The 21,311-nt window shown below is 40.8% G+C and overlaps 1 pseudogene across 1 annotated transcript; it reads right to left on the bottom strand.

Moving 5' to 3' along the window:
- Window positions 1–9,236: 9,236 nt before the first annotated feature.
- Window positions 9,237–9,931, bottom strand: LOC308551008 (large ribosomal subunit protein uL6 pseudogene; annotated as a pseudogene). The gene has a single exon. The product of its transcript is annotated as a large ribosomal subunit protein uL6 pseudogene (transcript).
- Between the last annotated feature and the right edge of the window lie 11,380 nt (window positions 9,932–21,311).

The following is a 21,311-nucleotide window of genomic DNA, read 5'->3' as shown; positions in this document are numbered from 1 at the left end:
AAAATTCCTCCAACTGATATGCATACAGAGAAAAAAAGTCTTGCCATCACCCCACAGAAGAAACTTCTCTGTCTCCTGCATGCTGAAAACTGTCAAAGAAACCTCCTGTGAGGACAGAAGTCCCCTCCACCACTGTGACTGTGCCCAAACTGAAGATCTTTGTTGGGCATAGAGTTTTAGGGTCTCTTTGGCTGTGTTTTGATAAGCTTTGAGATCTCCTGGGTGTGGATTGACAGGTGGGTGGAGACTGCTCCTGTTTCCTGCAACACTACAAAAAGTCTGTACTTTGTTGTGAAACTGAACAACAGTGGGTCAGGGCTGCTTGTCACCACTTGAATCAACTAAGCAGAGATAGAGTTCAATCATATATGTGCATTTATTCTAATGTTGCTGACAATATGAGAGAGCAGTAAGGCTCATCCAGGAAAATCTGCTCTGTTGCCCCACATAAGCTAGCTTAGAAAAAGATTACATGGGAAAGTAGGAATTACAAGCATGAGGAAGTAGGCAAGGTGGGCTGAGGGTGACAAAGGGCAGGCATCTCTAGAGCTCCAGGATTTCATTGTTTTGGGGAACAAGGTTGTTTTTTTGTTTGTTTTGTTTTTGTTTTTGTTTTTGTTTTAAAGAAGCTTATATATCTTTTTTTATTGATTTCAGAGAGAGGAAGGGAGAGAGAGAGAGAAACATCAATGATGAGAGCCTCATCATTGATCAGCTGCCTCCTGCATGCTCCCGACTGGGTATCTAGCCTGCAACCCGAGCATGTGCCCTGACCGGGAATAGAACCGCGATCTCCTGGATCCTAGGTCAATGCTCAACCACTGAGCCACACCCGGCCGGGTGGGAACAAGGTTGTTAATCTTTCCGTGATAATAGGCAGTTCCTTGAAAATAAGAATGGACCGAATTTCAAGGGTAATTCCCATGTCCTGGGATGTACAACTCCCAGACAGGTTAGAAAGTGCTCTTTCTAATTAGAACAGAACAATCACAGTTAACAGAACATAATATTTCTTATAATTACAGCTAACCATCATGGTCAACAGAGCATGATCAACATTTCAGCAGCCAATCAATGTGTCCCTCTCACATCCATGTTTCTCTCTCTCTCTCTCTGACTGTCTCTCTCCCTTCCACTCTCTCTGAAAAGCAATGGAAAGAATATCTTCAGGTGAGGATAAAAAAAGAATAAGAAGAAGAAATATAGAGAGTAAGAAACATAGACATAAAGGGGAAAAATGTTAAATAAGCACATATCAATAATAACCTTAAATGTAAACGGATGAAATGCTCCAAACAAAAGACATAGTGTAGCTGAATGGATAATAAAACGTGACCCATATATATGCTATCTATAAGAAACCCACCTCAGAACAAAAGATTCACACAGACTGAAAGTGAAGGGATAGAAAAAATATTCCATGAAAATGTCAACAGAAAAAAAAGCTGGGGTAGCAATACTTATTTCTGACAAAAAAAGACTTCAAAAGAAAAGACCATAATAAGAGACAAAGAAGGTCACTACATAATACTAAAGGGATCAATCCAACAGGAGGAAATAACTCTTATAAACATATATGCACCCAACATAGGAGCACCTAAATGTATTTTTTTAAATTGTGGTGGACTTTAAGGGTGAGATCGACAGCAACACAATCATAGCAGGAGACTTTAACACCCCACTGTTATCTTTGGATAGATCATGAAGACAAAAAGTCAACAGGGAAACAGAGACATTAAATGATACACTAGATCTAATGGATTTCAATGGCATTTACAGAACGTTTCATTCCAAAGCAGCACAATATACATTCTTCTCAAGTGCAAATGGGACATTCTCAAAGATAGACCACATGTTAGGGCACAAAACAAGTCTCTACAAGTTCAAGAAGACTGAAATCATATCAAGCATCTTCTCAGATCACAATGGCATGGCACTAGAAATCAACCACTATATAAAAAAAAACTCCAAAGTATTCAAACACATGGAGGCTAAATAGCATGTTATTAAACAATGCATAGGTTACCAATGAGATCAAGGAAGAAATAAATAACTTTCTGGAAACAAACAAAAATGAACAGACAACAAGCCAAAATCTCTAGGACACAGTGAAAGCAGTCCTGAGAGGAAAGTTCATAGCATTACAGGCCTATCTCAAAGAAAAAGAAAAAACTCTAATAAACTAACACTACAACTAAAAGAATTAGAAAGAGAACAGCAAGAAAAGCCCCAAGGAAGGAGAAGGAAGGAAATAATAAAGATCAGAGCACAAATTAGTGACATAGAGACTAAAAAAAAATACAAAAAAATCAATGAAACCAAGAGCTGGTACTTTGAAAAGATAAATAAGATTGATGAGCCTTTAGCCAGACTCACCAAAAAACAAAGAGAGAGGAGCCAAATAAATAAAATTAGAAGTGAAAGAGAGGACATAACAACCTACCTAACAGAAATACAAAGGATATCAAGAAAATACTATGTGCAACTATATGCCAACAAACTGGGCAACATGGGTGAAATGGACAAATTCCTAGAAGCATACAATCTTCCAAAGCTGAATCAGGAAGAGTCAGAAAACCTGAATAGGCTGATAACAATTAATGAAATTGAAGCATTAATCATAAAATTCTCAGCATACAAAAGTCCTGGATGAGATGGATTTACAGGCAAGTTTTACCAAACATTCAAAGAAGAATTAACACCTATTCTCCTCAAACTATTCCAGAAAATCCAAGAGGAGGGAAAACTCCCAAGCTCTTTTTATGAGGCCAGCATCATTCTAACCCCAAAACCAGACAAAGACACTACAAAAAAAGAAAATTACAGGCTAATACCCCTGATGAGCATAGATGCTAAAATCCTCAACAAAATATTAGCAAATCAGATCCAGCAATTCATTAAAAAGATCATACAACTTGACCAAGTGGGATTTATACTGGGGATGCAAGGATGGTATAATATTTGCAAATCAATAAATAAATGTGACACATCACATAAATAAATGAAAGACAAAAATCATATGATCATATCAATAGATGCAGAAAAAACATTTGACAAAATCCAGTACCCATTTTTTGATAAAAACTCTCAGCAAAGTGGGAATAGAGGGATCATACCTCAACATAATAAAGGCCATATACAACCCACCTACAGCCAACATCACTCAGTGGTCAAAAACTAAAACCATTTCCCTTAAAAACAGGAACAAAACAGGGATGTCCGCTTTCACCACTCTTATTCAACATAGTACTGGAAGTCCTTGCCACAGCCATCAGACAGGAAGAAAACATAAAAGGCATCTAAATTGGAAAGGAGGAAGTAAAACTGTCATTATTTGCAGATGACATGATATTGTACATAGAAAACCCTAAAGACTCCATCAAAATACGACTAGATTTGATAAACAAATTTGGCAAAGTAGCAGGATACAAAATTAACATCCAAAAATCAGTGGTGCCTGGCTTGGCTCAGTGGTTGAGCATTGACCTAGGATCCACAGCTGAGATATCCATCTAGACCTTCAGCTGTTGCCTGTGGGAGCCTAGCCAGCACTTCTCAGCAGTCTCTATGTGGTCTCCACTTTTTCTCCTTGGTTATGAGGGTGCTCTCCAGCTAGTCTTCAGTTGATTACTCAGGATGGTTTTTCTTTATTTTAGTTGTAATTCCAGTTTTGTCCTGGGAGAGTGTTAGTGTAGCTTTCACTCAATATGCCTCCATTTTGGAATTCCCTGCAATAACATTTAAAAAAACACAAAGTACCTAGAAATAAATTTACAAAAGATTTGCAAGCTTATTGTGGAGGAATTTGTAAAACTTTAATGAGAGATCTGAAGAAAGACCTAAATCAATGAGATACATTCATGTCCATGAATTGGAAGACTCAGTATTGTAAAGGTGTCAATTTTCCCCAAGTTGATTTTTCAATTCAATGCGATACTTATCAAAATCATAACACAACAAGCTGATTCTAAAATTAATATGGAAATGCATAGCTCCAAGAATAGAATTGGCACTCGTAAAGATGAAGGACAAGGGGAAGACTTGCTCTCCCAGATATGGAGCATATTCTAGAGCTATGGAAGTTAGTACAGGGTAGTCTGGGACCAGGAACAGACAAATGGACCAGTGGGTTTGAATAGAGAGCCTAGAAATAGCCTCCTTGCTTATGTGGACTCTTGAATTCATGACAGAGGTGGTACTTAGGGCAATGGGAAAAGGATGAACCTTTAAATAAATTGTGCCAGAACAACTGTATTCATATGCCGATACAAATGAAACTATAAAAATAAAGAAAAAGAAAGAGAGCAAACAAAAGAAGAAACTGTACCTCTACCTTACATCCTATACAAAAATTAATTTCTCATAGATTAGAAACCCAAATATGAAGGACAAACCATAAGTCTTTTAGAAAAAACATATCAAAGTATATTCATTACTAGAAGTAAGCAAGGGTTCTTTACACAAGATGAGAGAAGCACTAACCACAAAGGAAAAAACTGGCAAACATTAAAATCATGTACTTGGATTCATCAGAAATCTCATAAAATGAATGAAAAAACAAGCTACATGGTGAGATGATTGCCATGTATGTACCCAACCAAGGACTCATATACAGAATAAAGAATTCCAATTCAATAACAAAAGGCCAACAACTCCATTTAAAAATAAGCAAGAGACTTGAATAGGCACCTCAAAGAGCAGAACTTTTTATAAATATACAAAAAGGTGCTTAACTGCTATAGTAATCACGGAAGTGAAATAACTAACCCACAATAAGATACTACTGCACATCCACCAGATAGGTAATAATTAAAAATCTCAGCTCTGACAATACCAAGTGTTGGCAAGGACATGAAGTAAGTAACAGGAATGCTCAGACATTGCTGGTGAAACTGTAACTTGGTGCAATCACTTTAAAAAACTGTTTGATGCTGGGCCGGGCATGGCTCAGGGGTTGAACATTGACCTAGGATCCAGGAGATCAAGGTTTGGTTCCCAGTCAGGGCACATGCCCAGGTTGCAGGCTCGATCCCCAGTAGGGGGTTGCAGGGGGCAGCCGATCAATGACGACTCTCTCATCATTGATGTTTCAACGCTCTCTCTCCTTCTCCCTTCCTTTCTCTGAAATCAATAAAGATATTTTTTTAAAAAAAGGAAATTGTTTGGTATTACCTACTTAAGTTGAATATACACATACCCTGTGGCCCAGTAATTTCCCTCCTGGGTGTATGGATATGCCCAACAGAAAGGTGGGCACACAGGCTCAAGAGGAGCCAAATGTTTGGCTCTTCAGAATGAGCAAAAACTGGAAAGCACCTACATGCCCATCAATAGTGGAATGGATAAATAAACTGTGGTATATTCACACATTGAAATATCAAACAGGAATGAAAATGAATTAACTCTAGCTATATTTAATAACAGAGGTAAATCTCATAAACATAACGGTGAACAGTAAAAGAGAGACACACCCCAAGTAGCCGCAGCCATCTTGAGAAAGAACAAAGTTGGAGGGATTACAATACCTAATATGAAGCTATACTACAAAGCCACTGCAATCAAAACAGCCTGGTTCTGGTACAAGAACAGGCATATAGATCAGTGGAACAGAACAGAGACCCCAGAAATAGACCCAAGCCATCACACTCAATTAATATTTGACAAAGAAGACAAGAACATACAATGGAGTAAAAACAGTCTCTTCAATAGATGGTGTTGGGAAAATTGGACAAGTACATACAAAAAAATGAAACTAGATCACCAACTTACACCATACACAAGAATAAACTCAAAACTGGTAAAAGACTTAAATATAAGACCTGAAACCATAAAAATCCTAGAAGAAAACGTAGGCAGCAAAATCTCAGACATCTTTTGTAGCAATACGTTTGCTGATACATCTCCTAGGGCAAGAGAAACAAAGGAGAAAATAAACAAATGGGACTACATAGAAATCAAAAGCTTCTGCACAGCAAAAGAAACCATCAACAAAACAAAAGGAAGTCTACTGTATGGGAGAACATACTTGCCAATGACACATCTGATAAAGGGTTAATATCCAAAATATATAAGGAACTCATACAATTTAACAAAAGGAAGACAAACAATCTAATTAAAAAATGGCCAAAGGACCTAAATAGACACTTCTCCAAAGAGGACATACAGATGGCCTATGGATATATGAAAAAATGCTCAAAGTCACTAATCATCAGAGAGATGGGAGTTAAAACCACAATGAGGTATCACTTCACACCTGTCAGAATGGCTACCATCAACAAATCGACAAATGACATGTGCTGGCGAGGATGTGGAGAAAGGGGACCCTAGTACACTGCTGGTGGGAATGCAGACTGGTGCAGCCACTATGGAAAACAGTATGGAGGTTCCTCAAAAAATTAAATATGGAGCTCCCTTTTAACCCAGTGAACCCACTTCTAGGAATATATCCTAAGAAACCTGAAACACCAATCAGAAAGAATTTTGCCTTGCAAGGCGTGTCTCAGCGGTTGAGCGTCGCCCTAGGATCCAGGCGATCGGGGTTCGATTCCCAGTCAGGGCACATGCCCGGGTTGTGGGCTTGATCAATGACTCTCTCATCATTGATGTTTCTATCTCTTTCTCTCCCTCTCCTTTCCTCTCTCTGAAATCAATAAAGATATAATAAATAAATAAATAAATAAATAAATAAATAAATAAATAAATAAAAAGAAAGAAAGAATTTATGCACCCCTATGTTCATAGCAGCACAATTACAATAGCTAAGATCTGGAAACAGTTCAAGTGCCCATGAATAGATGAGTGGATAAAATAGCTGTGGTACATTTACACCATGGAATACTATGCTACTATAAAAAAGAAGGATCTCTTACCCTTCGGGACAGCATGGAGGGAACTGGAGAGTATTATGCTAAGAGAAATAAGCCAGGCAGAGAAAGACAAGTACCACATGATCTCACTCATATGTGGAACATAATGAACAAAATAAACTAATGAACAAAATAGATCCAGAGACATAGAAGCATGGAACAGATTGAGGGATCTCAGAGGGAAGGTGGGGGTGGGGGTGGGGGAGTGAGTGGGCAGAGATTATTCAAAGAACTTATATGTTTATAATCATAACCCATGGACACAGACATTGGTATAGAGAAGGCCTGAGGGGTGGTAGATTCCAGGTGGAGGGGATCAGTGGGGGAAAAAAGGGAACATCTGTAACACTTTCAACAATAAAGATAAATTTAAAAAGAGAGAGAGAGAGAGAGAGAGAGAGAGACAGCCTTAGCCAGTTTTGCTCAGTGGTTAGAGCATCGGCCTGTGGACTGAAAGGTCCTGGGTTCAATTCTGGCCAAGGGCATGTACCTCGGTTTCAGGCTCAATCTCCGGCTCTGGTGGGGGCGCGTGCAGGAGGCAACCAGTCGATATGTCTCTCTCACATTGATGATTCTCTCTCTCTCTCTCTCTCTCTTTCTCTCTCTCTCTCTCTCTTTCTCTCTCTCCCCCTTCCACTCTCTCTGAAAAGCAATGGAAAAAATATCCTCAAGTGAGGATTTTTAAAAAACAGACACACACACACAAACTGATATATACTGCATTATTCCATTTATATAAAGTTCAAATATCAGAGAAACTAAACTCTTGTTTGGGGACTCTTTTGTAGGAGGTAAAACGCTATAGAAAAATGAGGATAAGATGATCACAAAAATGGAGACAGGAGTGACAGCTGGTTTTGGGAAGAGGACTGTGCCTGAGGAAGGGCACTTGGCCTGGCAATGTTGATTTATTGAGCTGTGAAGTGGTTACACAGTGTTTCTTTCAGAATTATTCTATAAACTGTACAATAAAGTATTTGATGTGCTTTATTTGAAACAGCTTTATAGAGGTATAACTTACATACAACAAAGTGTATTGTTTAAAGTATACAATTTGGAACATTTTAGCACATGTGATATACACCTATAAAACTACCACATCAAGATAATGAACATAGCCATCACCCCCCAAAGTTTCTTATGCCCCTCTATAAATCCTCCCTTCCACCACTCCCCATAGTCCAATCCCTTGGCAACCCCTGATCTGCTTTCTATCACCATGTGTTAGTTTGCGTTTCTAGAGTTCTATATAAGTGGAATCACGCAGTATGTACTATTTTTGCATCTGGCTGCTTTCACTCAGAATGATTACTTTGAGATTCATCCAAGTTGTTGCATTTTTTGATATTTCCTTCCTTTTCGTCATTGAGTAGTATTCCTTTGCATGGATGTACCACAGTGCGTTTCTCATTCATCCTCTGAAAGACATTTGAATTTTTTCCAGGTAAAACTATTACAAATAAAGCTGCCCTGAATATTAAAAATGCACAGAGAGGTTCATTTCAGGTTGAATAGCAGATTGAACATCTGTATCTAATTCTGTGCCTCAGTAAAGCTATAGTAAAGCAACTCTTGGGAGAAAAATCTATTACACAAAAGGGGACAGCAGAGGGTGAGATCACAGCAACAAAGATTTGGGAGCTGGGAAAACAGGTGGCTGAATGGAAACTGACTTCACTAAAGCTATAGTAAAAAGCTATAGTCTCTGGGGACTCTATAGTGCTGAGGTCACCCTCTCCTTATGAACCACTGCGGTTGTATGTTCATCTTTCTTGTGCATTTCTATGAATTGGGCCACCTGTCACCCTGTTTAAAATTATAACCGTCCTACTGCCTGTCATTCTAGATTTGATCTATAACAGTGAAGAAATCTGACAAAGACACTATTTCCTTCTTGACACTGATAACAAAGGCAGTAGAGGTGCAAGTGTGGTTTGGGAATTTATTCATTAAATCAACTGACATTTGAGTGCTGACAATAGGCCAAGCACTTTTCAAGCACTGGATAGAGCAGAGGACAAGGTATATCCCTGCCCTCATGGCGCTCACCTTTCAGCGGAAGAGACAAAAGCTAACACGCCCCTAGAATCTGTAACATTGGAGAGAGGTACCCTGAAGGGAGGCAGAGTCAAAGTGTACAGTGGCACAGTGCAGCAGTGCCAGCTGTTATTTTAGGTGCAGTAAATAGGGAGGGCTTCTCTGAGTCTGGGACACTTGAGCAATTGATTGATTCCAGTTTCCTTTGCAGTGTAATCTATTATCAGTTTTTGTTGTTGTTGTTTTTGTTTTACTAGAAACTTAACTGTTTACTTGCCAAATAGTTGGAAAGAATTATCAGTTTATGGAAAAAAAAAAAAAAAAAAACCCAAATCAAAACAAGGCTTTTATTGCATCTTTAAAACATCACAAAAAGTGTGACAAATCATTTGGCATCTTCGTGTTTCTATAGCTGGACAACTTAGATCTTATTGGTCAGCCTGCTGAACTGTTCCTTTTTCAGAAACATAGGCACCATCCCAAAATGTTCCGATATACTTGTTTTAACTACTGTGGCTTGTTGAATCAAAGCAGCTGAATTGGATACAAGATCAATGTCGTTTCCCTCAAGAATCAACTCATCTTTCTCGGCTTGAGATACTGAACAAGCAACATCTGTTCTCATCTGAACCCTGTGGATGTATTTTTCACCCAAGAAATTTCTGATTTCAACAAGAACCATTCTCCTGAATAATGACGTTGATGGGGAAGTGAGCGTACACAGACTTCATCTTGTAACGGAAGCCCCGTGTAACATCCTTGATCATGTTCTGTACATGACTGCAGATAGTGCAAACCGTGGCCAGTTCCTTTCTATTTCCCCACCATTTGTCATCATGGAGCCTCTTCTTTTTCTTTCCAGGGAGACTGAGTTCTACATTGATGTGGTTGAAATCCCTCCGCAGGGTGCCTCTGGGGCCCTTCACAGTAAGTGTGCGTCCCTTCAGAGTGATGTCAACATTTTCCAGGATGTCAACAGTCTGATTGCTGAGAATGGTCTTTAACCTCTCAGTAGATGCAGCAAAGAGCCATTAGCAGGTGTGTGTTTTTTAAATTTATCTTTATTGTTGAAAGTATTACACGTGTCCCATTTTTCCCCCCAATTGACCCCCTCCACCTTGCTCCCACCCCCTCCCCAGGCCTTCACCCCTTTATTGACTGTACCCAGGGGTTATGCTTATATGCATATAACTTCTTTGGTTAATCTCTTCCCACTCACCACCCTCCTTTCCTCTTTCCTCTGAAATATGATGGTCTGTTGCATGCGTCAATGTCTCTGGATCTATTTAGTTCGTCAGATTCTTTTGTTCATTAGCTTCTTCTTAAAGAAGACCCTTCAACATTTCCTGTAGTGCTGGTCTGGTGGTGATGAACTCCTTTAGCTTTTCCTTGTCTGAGAAGCTCTTTATCTGATGATAGCTTTGCTGGGTAGAGCAATGTTGGTTGTAGTTCCATGTTTTTCATCACTTTGAATATTTCTTGCTACTCTCTTCTGGCCTACAAAATTTCTGTTGAGAAATCAGCTGACAGTGGCATGGGTGCTCCCTTGTAGGTAATGAACTGCTTTTCTCTTGCTGCTTTTAAGATTCTCTCTTTGTCTTTAACCTTTGGCATTTTAATTATGATGTGTCTTCCTGTGGGCCACTTTGGGTTCTCTTGTTTGGGACCCTCTGTGCTTCCTGGACTTGTAAGTCTATTTCTTTCCCCAGGCAGGGGAAGTTTTCTGTAATTATTTTTTCAAATAGGTTTTCAATTTCTTGCTCTCTTTCTTTTCCTTCTGGCACCCCAATAATATGAATGTTGGGCCTCTTGAAGTAGTCCCAGAGGCTCCTTATACTATCTTCATATTTCTGAATTTTTTCTTTTTGCTCTTCTAGTTGGTGTTTTTTGTTTCCTCATGTTCCAAATTGCTGATTTGATTCTCAGCGTCCTCTACTCTACTGTTGATTCCCTGTAAATTATTCTTCATTTCAGTTCGTGTAGCCTTCATTTCAAATTGGTACTTTATCATGTCATCAATTTTCTCAGTTATTTTCATAAAACTCTTACTAATATGGTTGAGCATCCTTATAAACAAAATTCTGAACTCTGTATCTGTTAGCTTGCTTGGATATATTTCATTTAGTTTCTCTTCTAGAGATTTCTTCTGTTCTTTCCTTTGTGACATGTTTCTTTGCCTCTACATTTTGGCTGCTTCCAGGTGTTTGTTTCTGTGTATTAGGTAGAGTTGCTATGTCTCCTGTAATTTGTAGAGTGGCTTTGTGTAGTAGGTGTCCTGTAGTGTCCAGTGGCTCAGCCTCCCCAGTCACCTGAGCTGGGCCTTCTAGGTGCTCCCCTGTGTGGGCTGTGTGTACTGTCCTGTTGTAGTTGAGCCTTGGTTGCTGTTGGCATCACTGGGAGGAATTGACCCCCCAGGCCAGTCGGCTGTGAGGGCCAGCTAGCTGCAGCTACAGCCAAAGAGCTGCTGTGCTGGAGACACCCCTATGGAGCAGGATTTACTTCAGTGAGGCTTTGGTGTTCACCAAGTGTGCCCCTTGACTGTGTCACTCGTGGATGTGGTAGGGTTGTAATCCAGCGTGGTTGAGTCTGACCACCGGGTGCACTGTCTCTGGGGCCTCCCGGGAGGTGCAAAGTCAGCCTCTGCCAGCGTCTTGCCCAGGGACACCCAGCATGAGCTACACAGCAAACCGTAGTTTGCTGCTACTTGTGCTGGGCTTGGAGGTGTCCAGGAGAGGCCAAGCTATGAACCAATGCAGGCTGCTGCTAGTGCCAGGCCTGGGGCCACTTATCAAGCCATATGGGGTACGCTGCTGCTTGTTTGTGAGATTTTAGGAAAGTCCTAAGCATGAGGCTCGAGAGGCCACTTGCACAGAAAAGCCACTGGAAATGGCCTGGATGAGCTTGCAGGTGGGGCGGGGCGGGGCCTCCGGGAATCATGGGGTGGGGCCAAAGGTGTGAGTCAGGTGGTAGAGATTCAAATATGGTGCCTGCCTTCTGGCTGTGTGTGGGGAGGGCTCGCCAAAGGAGCAATGGCCTCTGCCAGCTCTTCTGCTTGGGAGAAAGCTGCCCCTATAGCGCTCGCCCCAACTTCAGGCAGGTTAGTTCCTCCCCAAGTGTCCCAGGTTTCTTTCAAGCTGCTGCCCGGCGCTGGGGCTCAGAGGGAGTGGGTCTGAGTGAGTCCGGCAGGGGCCTTTTAAGAGGAGCTCCTGGGGCTCCCGCACCCTCCTCAACCCTCAGAAACAGTCCCCGCTGGTTTCACAGCCCAAAGGTGTGGGGATTTCTCTTCCCAGCCCTGGGCTGGGGGCCTGCTGTGGGGCTGGGACCCCTCCCTCCTCTGGGAAACCTCCAGAGCTGAGATTCCCTCCTGGGTTTAAACTGAGGCACCGGGTGTGGGCCCGAGGCCAAGTCTCCAGGATTCAGCCCCAATCTGCCTGCATCTGCACCCCTCCTACTGGTCTCAGTGCTTCTTCAGCTCCCTGGTTGTAGGGCTTCTGTTCAGCCAGATTTCAGGAGGTTCTGAGTGATGGTGGTTCTGTATTTTAGTTGTAATTTTGGTGTGGTTGTGGGAGGCAGCGGGTGCAGCTGTTACCTAAGCCGCCATATTGTTTCCTCCCATTATCAGTTTTTTAAAAATATGTTTTTATTGATTTTTTTTAGAGAGACAGAGTAAGGGAGGGGGTTAGAGAGACAGAAACATGGATGAGAGAGAACATGTCTGCCTCTTTCACACCCGCTATGGGGAATGGAACACACAACTCAGGCTTGTGCCCTGACCAGGACTTGAACTATGATCTCTAGGTTTATGGGTCGAGGCTCATCCACTGAGCTACATCGACTGGGCTATTATCACTTTTTGTAAATTTCTCATTGGAACTAAAAAACATGTATTCTCTGTAGTGTACACAGTTTGATAGTTAGAAAACCAATGTCATAGATTATAGTTTTAGCCAACTGTATTGTAAATATTTTTATGTTTTCTGTATATTATGATGTTTGACATCCTAAAAATACTTTTCTGGCTGAGGTGAAATTGTCCTTCCCAGGGCTAGCCAATTCTCCAAGATAACAGACAGCAAAGGGGCAGCCTAGGAGCATGTCTTTGATATGCTAACTGATCAGTCCAGTGCCATACCTCCTCTAGCAGGCCCCCACAACCCAGAAGGCAATATTCTTCTGCCTTAATTATCAAACTGCCAAGTGTCATGCCACTAGAGACACTCCTATAGCCCAGAGCCTGCAGAGACTATTTAAACTAGCCAATCTTAGACTGTTCTCCCTGTCATGCATGCCTTTCCCATGGAAACTCCAGTAAAGGTTCTGGCCTAAATCTTCTCCTTGTTCTTCACCTCCTGACCACCCTGGAGCTTCCCTGTGTAGCCCTGCATGGTGTGCTTCCTGTCTCTAGGACCCATGAGTGTAATAAACTTTCTTTTCCTGAGCCTGTGCTCTGTCTCCTCTGGTGGCTGCACCTGACTGGTCATCCCATAAAAGAATACAAAACACCAACTTGTGTCCTCTTTGTTTTGGCCCAAGAATAAGACTGTTAAATCTCTGCCCATTTCTTCTTCACACATTTCTAGCAAATTGTGCTTTCTGTGTTTCAATGAAATACTGCTCAATTCATAAAGATTCATTATAGTGACTTCTTTATTGTAAGGTGCTCTCCTTATTGACATAAAATGATACTTTGGATTACCATTTAATATTCTGTTAATTCTCCTTTGGCACACAATAGCATTATTTTTTCCATGAATTTAGGAAGGAGACTGCTGAGAGCAGATATGTCTCTGAAGAGTTCAGCCAGTGCATAGGATGTTCAAATTAACTGGCACATCTAAGGGACAAACCAGTGAGCCTTAGCTTGGGGTGGCAGGCCCATAGGGTATAAGTAGGCCGAGGGTTGTCTTCAGTAACTGGTTCAAATGGAATCATCCCATTTTGGAAATGAGTAATTCTCTGAAAGGAAACATTCTGAAACCTGAAACCTATGCCAAAATACTTGATGACAAAGTCTAGTAAACCCAGACACAAGATGCAACAATGTTCTGAAGAATGACGGTGAGCATTAAATCTATGAACATTGAGAACTGTAAGAAAGCCAAGCATCTGTGGAGCATTTCCAAAATGGAATGGAAATATCCAGAACTGCGAGGATTCAGAAATAATTCAAAGAATGAAATCAGGGATAGAGGGAAAAAAGGTGAAAGTTCAAGTGGGATGATTTTCTTATCTTTGAATAAAAATTGGTCTTATCAATAGGTATTGTCTGATGTTGATCAATCAAGTAATAAAGCTTTAAATATATTATTTAAAGGTTTAAATAAAACCACTAAAAGAGGAGCAGAGGTCAGGGAAGGAGGGGAGGTGGCAAGGAGGATGAGCCTACTAATTTCCTAGTCTTTTAAGTAGAGAGTTCACCAATGGGCTTGCTCCAGGCCTGTTTGTCATCAGATCCATTCCTCACCTTTCCCTCACCCTGCAGAGTGAGGCTTTGCTACCTGCCTTTCCCAAGCTCCTGGCTCAGCTGGTTTCAGGCTGGGATTGACAGTGAGAGGCAAGCACAAGAGATAGAGGTTGGAGGAAGGAACAGCCAGGGTATTGCTTCTCTTCCTCTCTTCCCCAGGGACAGAAGCTGCAGCTCCCACTGAGAGGCCCTCGATGATTCTAGGTCTTCTCCCTGTGTCCCTCCAGCCTAGGGGTGGCAGCAACTTCCTGCTGATGATCTCTTAGCTGTCTCACTATCCCCATCAACCTCCCAGTGGTCTTAGGTGCCCTGTTCCTGGCATTCAATGCCTTTAGTTGAACTGTTTTCTGTTTTCCTGGGAGGATTCTAATGGATAAAAGAGTCATTTTGAGGACACAGTAAGGAACATCCCATACTGGGCACCATGGCAGAGGCCAGTGTTGAATGAACCACTGACCATATATTAACCTGGAAAGGGTCCTCAAGAAATTTCAAAAAATAGAAAAGAAAATAATACAGAATGCATTCTTGGATTAAAATATTAACAACAAAAATGGAAAAGAGAAGAAAGCAAAAGCCTAGCTTTAAAATTTAGAACTTCCTTTAAAAAAATCTTTGATTTGGCTCAGTGGTTAGAGCATTGGCCCATAGACTGAAGGATCCTGGGTTCGATTCAAGCCAAGGGCATGTACCTCAGTTGCAGGCTCACTCCCTAGCCCCAGTTGGTGCGTGAGCAGGAAGCAACCAATCGATGTCTCTCTCTCACATCCCTCTCTCTCTCTCTCTCTCTCTCTCTCCCCCCCTTCCACTCTCTCTGAAGAGCAATGGAAAAAATCCAGTGTAGATTAAAAAAATTTTTTTAATATTTGGTAAGAAAAAGTCAAAGAAAATTTCAGAACATCTAGAAAACAGGAACAATGAGAACAGAAAGCAACTAGTTGGAACACAGAGAAACCAGAGAACTAAGTCAATCCTGAAACTCATTCTTTGAGAACCCCAAAACAAGACAAGAAGACAAAACAGTAGCCAACCTAAGAAAAGGAAAAAATAACACAAAATTAAAACCCCAATCTGGGAAATAACAATGAATACTGATGAAGTCTCTAATCTCCCAAGACCTCATAGAAGTGGCCTTAAGCACACATGCACACGCCCCGGGGGATCACAAGCAACTTGTGATCAACAGAAAAAGTAGTTATGGCAGGGGAACCCTTAACCACAGAGAGAGTTCTCATAAAGAGAGCCCTGATGCCTGATTGAGCTACTGCCACTATTTTCAAATGTCACCTTCAGACCCAACCCAGTTTGGAGGAATAGAAGGGCTGCGGCTTCCCAGAAGCCCTTGGAGGATTTGGCTGAACTTCTCATTGGTCAAAACTATGTCACCAGTCATCACAGTTCACCACAGCAGGATTTCTTCCTAAATCACACACAAAAAAACAATGGGAGCCAAAATATAACCAGGGCTCTACAGACAAGGCAGAAGGGAGATCTACCCCGACTGTGTTTGGGTCTCTTCAAGACCACTCAGTTTCATTGATCATTTGTCTCTTTTGAAATCAAAGTTGCACTATTTCCATCAATGTCATTTCAGAGTTTCTTTTGATGTCTGGTAAAGCAAGTCTTCCCTTGAGTCAACATATTCTTAACCCATCTTGTGCATTTTTACTCTGATGAAACTTAGAATCATATTGTCAAGTTCCATGACATTCAGGGAGAAAATGGATATTACTTATTGGGCCCCTTCAAACCCCAATATGCTTTTGTTCCCCCTTTCTCCACTCTCCCACCTCTCCCTTGATGATTATCTTTTAATCTTTATCAGGATGGGATATAAATGATAACTCTGACAATATAAAAGTAAAGTGTAGCTGATATCAAGTTGTCAAAGATATGTTACTATTGAAAGTTAATGGAACAAGAGGTTTGAGTGTGTTATTTAAACTTACAAAGAACTAAAGATAGTATGAATATCCAATATGGTGTATCAGGGGTCCTCAAGACCACCCTCAGGAACACCCAGATCTGCTGAGTTAACCCTTTACTACATATAAGGGGAAGAGGGTTATGTTCCAAAAACCTATCCCTCCATGTTTTGTGCATAGGTTGACTCTAAAAGTTGAAAATCAAAGACAAAAATTAACATTATGATGTTCATGTAAATATTTTGTAATGCAAGATCAAGAAGAGGTGTGTTAGGATTACATTTCCTTCTTATAAGGCTAATTTGATGATCTCTGGGCCGTTTGAAAAGGAGAATTTTCTTAACATCAAGATCCAATGGATTCTCTTTTCTTACACATCATCAGTTGGTAAAATTATAATATATTTTATACTTTGCTTATTTTTATCATAACTTTCTTGTCCAGTTCTTTTCCCTCTGCTGTTTCTAATTTCTCCCCTTATTTTCTTGTACTAATTACCATAATATTCAGTTTTCTTCAAACTCATAATCACACCATCTAATGTTTAGTTCACATACACTCAGACTTTTTTTTTAATCCTCACCCTAGGATATTTTTTCCATTGCTTTTCAGAGAGAGTGGGAGAGAGAGACAGAGAAAGACAGAGAGAGACAGAGACAGAGAGAAATACCGATCTGAGAGAGACACGTCGACTGGTTGCCTCCTGCTCACTCTCGGACCAGGCCGAGGATTGAGTCTGCAACCAAGGTACATGCCCTTGGTCTGAATTGAACCCAGGACCTTTCAGTCAGCCGGCCAATGCTCTAACCACTGAACCAAACTGGCTAGAGCAGACTTTTTTTTTTTTTTTTTTAATTCTTGGAGTCTTCTTTCTCAGATCCTGCCTTTCTCTTACTCCAATCAGGACTGATTGCCAATCAGGCCTTCTGCCCAGTTGGCATTCTTGTTATTTCCTGTCATTACTCTCCTGGATTAGATCCACTGTGTTGTGGATCCCATATCTTCTTTTTTCTTGGCTTACACCCTTATTTTGCTGGAGAACACCCTCAAGTAGCTTCCTAAGAAAGTATATTTGAGTTGTAAAATTTCTTAGTTCTTGTATATCTAAAAGTATCTTTATTCCATTGTCACACTTGATGAGAATTTTGGCTGGTATAGAATTCTAAATTGAAAGTCATTGTCTCTTGGAAGTTTGAAAGCATTGTCGTATTATCTTTTTTTAAATTGTTGTTGTATTATCTTTTATCATCCAATGTGGTTATGAAGTCTGATGTTATTTATTCTGATTCCTATTCACTTTTCTGGGTTTTATTTCTCAAAAACTCTTCTTAGTTGCATTCTGGATTTCCTAGATCACTCTTTAAAGTCCTAATATTTTCTTTCATATTTTTGTCTATATTGTTTAGTTCTGTTTTCTAGGAGACTTCTTCAGTTTTATCTTTCAATATTTCTATGGAAATTTGAACTTCAATAGTCACATTTAATTTCCAATAATTCTTTCTTGTTCTCCACTCTTTTTACATAATATTCTGTTCTTGTCTTGTGGATGCAATATTATTTCTTAGTTCTCTGAATAAGCTAATTAAATTAAAATTTGCTTTCCCATATGTTCCCTGCATTTTCTGGGATTTCTCCTAGTTCATTTTCCCCCTATAGGTTATACTTGACATTTTTTTTAATCCTCATCTGAAAATATTTTCCCCCCATTGCTCTTCAGAGAGAGTGGAAGGGAGAGAGAGGGAGAGACCGGCCAGACATGGCTCAGTTGTTGAGCATCAACCTAGGATCCAGGAGATCGGGGTTTGATTCCCTGTCAGGGCACATGTCTGGGTTGCGGGCTAGGCAGCCGATCAATGACTCTCTCATCATTGATGTTTCTGTCTCTCTCTCTCCCCTTCTTTTCCTCTCTCTGAAATCAATAAAGATATGTTAAAAAAAAAAAAAAAAAAAAAAAAGGAGAGAGAGAGAGAGACATTGATGTGAGAGAGACACATCGATTGGCTGCCTCCTGCACTCATCTGGACCAGGGCCGGGGATCGAGCCTGCAGCAGAGGCACATGCCCTTGACCTGAATCAAACCCGGGACCCTTCAGTCCGTGGGCCGATGTTCTAACCACTGAGCTGAACTGGCTAGGGCAATATAATTGACTATTTTTAATGTTGAGGGCCTTATTCAAATTTCTGGTGATACTTAGTGGTTGTTTTATATTTAATAAAGGACTGGGAACTATTATGGATTTAATCTGCTTTAGGGCAAATAGGTCCATTTTCCTGCTTTAACTTTTCTTTGTAGGGCAGAGAGCTGAGGAACAGAGTCTACATTCCACGAATGCTAGAATGAGGAGAAAATTGTTCAGGGGTTGCCAACATCCATGCTGGAAGCCCTAGCCCTCTACAGACATTTCATTCAATTTCTTTAGAGAATTGTCAGGTATTTTCATTGCAGGCCTGCACCAGCTGCCAGCTCAGCTGTCTGTTGGAGGAGAGGAGGTTCCAACTGGTGCAGTCATTCTGCATTGGGGCCTTCGATCAATCCCCAAGTGTTCAGTCCCATTTAATTCTATTTCCTTCCACCATATGCCTGCTGATTCTGAGCTTACTCTCTGGTGTTGTATCTGGCAAACTGGCTCCCACCTTCTCTGTAGCTCCCTTGTCAAATATTCTAGGCTGGATTTTTCCTGCCTATTTTGTTCAAGTAATTCCCATCTGTTTTCCAAAAACAGTGCTGAAATCTGTCCATTAAGGATAACCTCCCATTCTTGCCACATTCTCTTCACTTTGATGGGTTTATTCCTTTCTTTTCCTCAATACTTTTCTTGTAGTGAGCTTCTAAGGGTAAAGAAGGAAAACCCTTTTTCTATGTTTGTGTGTAAGCATATCAGAATCAATTCATTTTTCATCTATCTTCTTATTTCTAATAAATGTATTTAAGGCTATTACTTTTCCTAGATGACTTCTTTGGCCACATAGCATAGGTTTTAATATGTACGGCTCTCATTGTCAGTCATTAATGAAGTGTTTATAATTTAAGTTTTTGTTTCCTCTTTAACCAAAAAGTTATTTTGAAGTCTGTTTTAAAACTTCCAAATGGAGAGTGGTGTTTTTGTTTGCTTTGTTTTATTTTTGCCCATTCTTTTGTTCCTAAGTTTTAATTTCATCGTATTGTTGCCGGAGACTGAACTGCAGAATTTCTACATTCTGGAGAATACTGAGATTGTTTTTGGTTTCTTTTGAGCCTACATGCAGATTAATTTTTTTCTCTAACAAGTTTACATCAGTGTATAACAGTTACAGACATTTATTTCATAGTAAGTACAACCATATTTATTAAACTTGAGATGAGGACAGTAGGGAAGAGGGAGGAAAAAACATTCAGGAATGAGTTCTCAAACTAAAGCTCAGAACTGGTGTCCAAAATGACACAGACACCACCTTCCCAAATGGCAGAGCCTTTCCTTTCCTTAGGATGAGTGGTAGAGGGAGCAGTGGTCACAGCAGTGCTCCTGTTAACTTCTTCTCTAGTCTCACCTTCTGTTTCCATTCTTGGCTGTCAGATGGCATTCTGGGAACCAGGAGTTATTTCTATCACCTATAAGTTATTTATAGAGTTGAGAGATATATCTATAAGCAAAAAAGATGAATATGAGGAGTAGTTACTCACATTGTAGGGCAGGAAGATGGGATCAAGGGCTGCAGAACAACACAAATCCATGGTAAGGAATCTCACTCTTGTACCCAGATAATTTCTTCATAAGTCAACCACTATTTCTGTCTTTTTTTTTTTTTTTTAATCCTCACCCGAGGATATTTTTTCCTTGCTTTTCAGAGAGAGCGGAAGGGAGGGAGGGGGCGAGAGAGAGAGAGAGAAACATCGATGTGTAAGAGACACATCGATTGGTTGCTTCCTACATGTGCCCCAACCGGGGACGGGGATAAAGCCTGCAAAGGAGGTACATGCCCTTGGCCAGAGTCGAACCCGGGACCCTTCAGTCTATGGGCCGATGCTTTAACCACTGAGCCAAACCGGTTAGGGCTTAACCATTATTATTTTTTTTTTAATTTATATTTACTGCCCGGCCGGGCGTGGCTCAGCGGTTGAGCCTTGACCTAGGATCCAGGCGATCAGGGTTCGATTCCCGGTCAGGGCACATGCCCAGGTTGCGGGCTGCAGCCGATCAATGACTCTCTCGTCGTTGATGTTTCTATCCCTCTCTCTCCCTCTCCTTTCCTCTCTCTGAAATCAATAAAGATATATTTTTTTTAAAAAATTATATTTACTGTTGAAAGTATTACAAATGTCCTCTTTTCCCCCCCATTGATCTCCTCCCCCCTGCATCCCTCCCCCCAGGCCTTCACTACATTATTGTCTGTGTCCATGAGTTTATGCTTATTTAACCATTCTTTCTTTCTTTTTTTTTTTTTTTTAAATATATCTTTATTGATTTCAGAGAGAGGAAAGGAGAGGGAGAGAGAGAGATAGAAACATCAATGATGAGATTCATTGATCGGCTGCCTCCTGCACGCCCCCGACTTGGGATCAAGCCGGCAACCAGGGCATGTGCCCTGACCTGGAATCGAACCCCAATCGCCTGGATCCTAGACCGATGCTCAACCGCTGAGCCACGCCCGGCCGGGCTTAACCATTTTTTCTTAACTTAAAAATATGGGCAGCCTTGGCCAGTGTGGCTTAGTTGGTTGGAGCATCGTCCCGTGCTCCAAAGGGTCACAAGTTCAATTCCCTGTCAGGGCACAAACCCAGGTTTTGGGTTTGATCCCTCGTCGGGGCATGTATGGGAGGCAACCGATCCATGTGTCTCTCTCACATTGGTGTTTCTCTCTCTCTTCCTCTCCCTTCCACTCTCCCTCTCTCTCCCTCTCCCTTCCACTCTCTCTAAAATCAATTAAAAATTTTTAAATAAGGGTAAAATTATGATGGGAAGGTATGTAAGACTAGTCCTTGAAAATTAAATAGAAAAACCCAAGGGATGTGTTTTATCTTTCATTTTCTCCTTTACCTTC

This window comes from Miniopterus schreibersii (assembly GCF_964146895.1).
Source record: "Miniopterus schreibersii genome assembly, chromosome: X".
Classification (NCBI taxonomy): Eukaryota; Metazoa; Chordata; class Mammalia; order Chiroptera; family Miniopteridae; genus Miniopterus; species Miniopterus schreibersii.
Note: the sequence above shows the minus strand (reverse complement) of the source record. Positions and strands in the feature narration are given on the sequence as shown.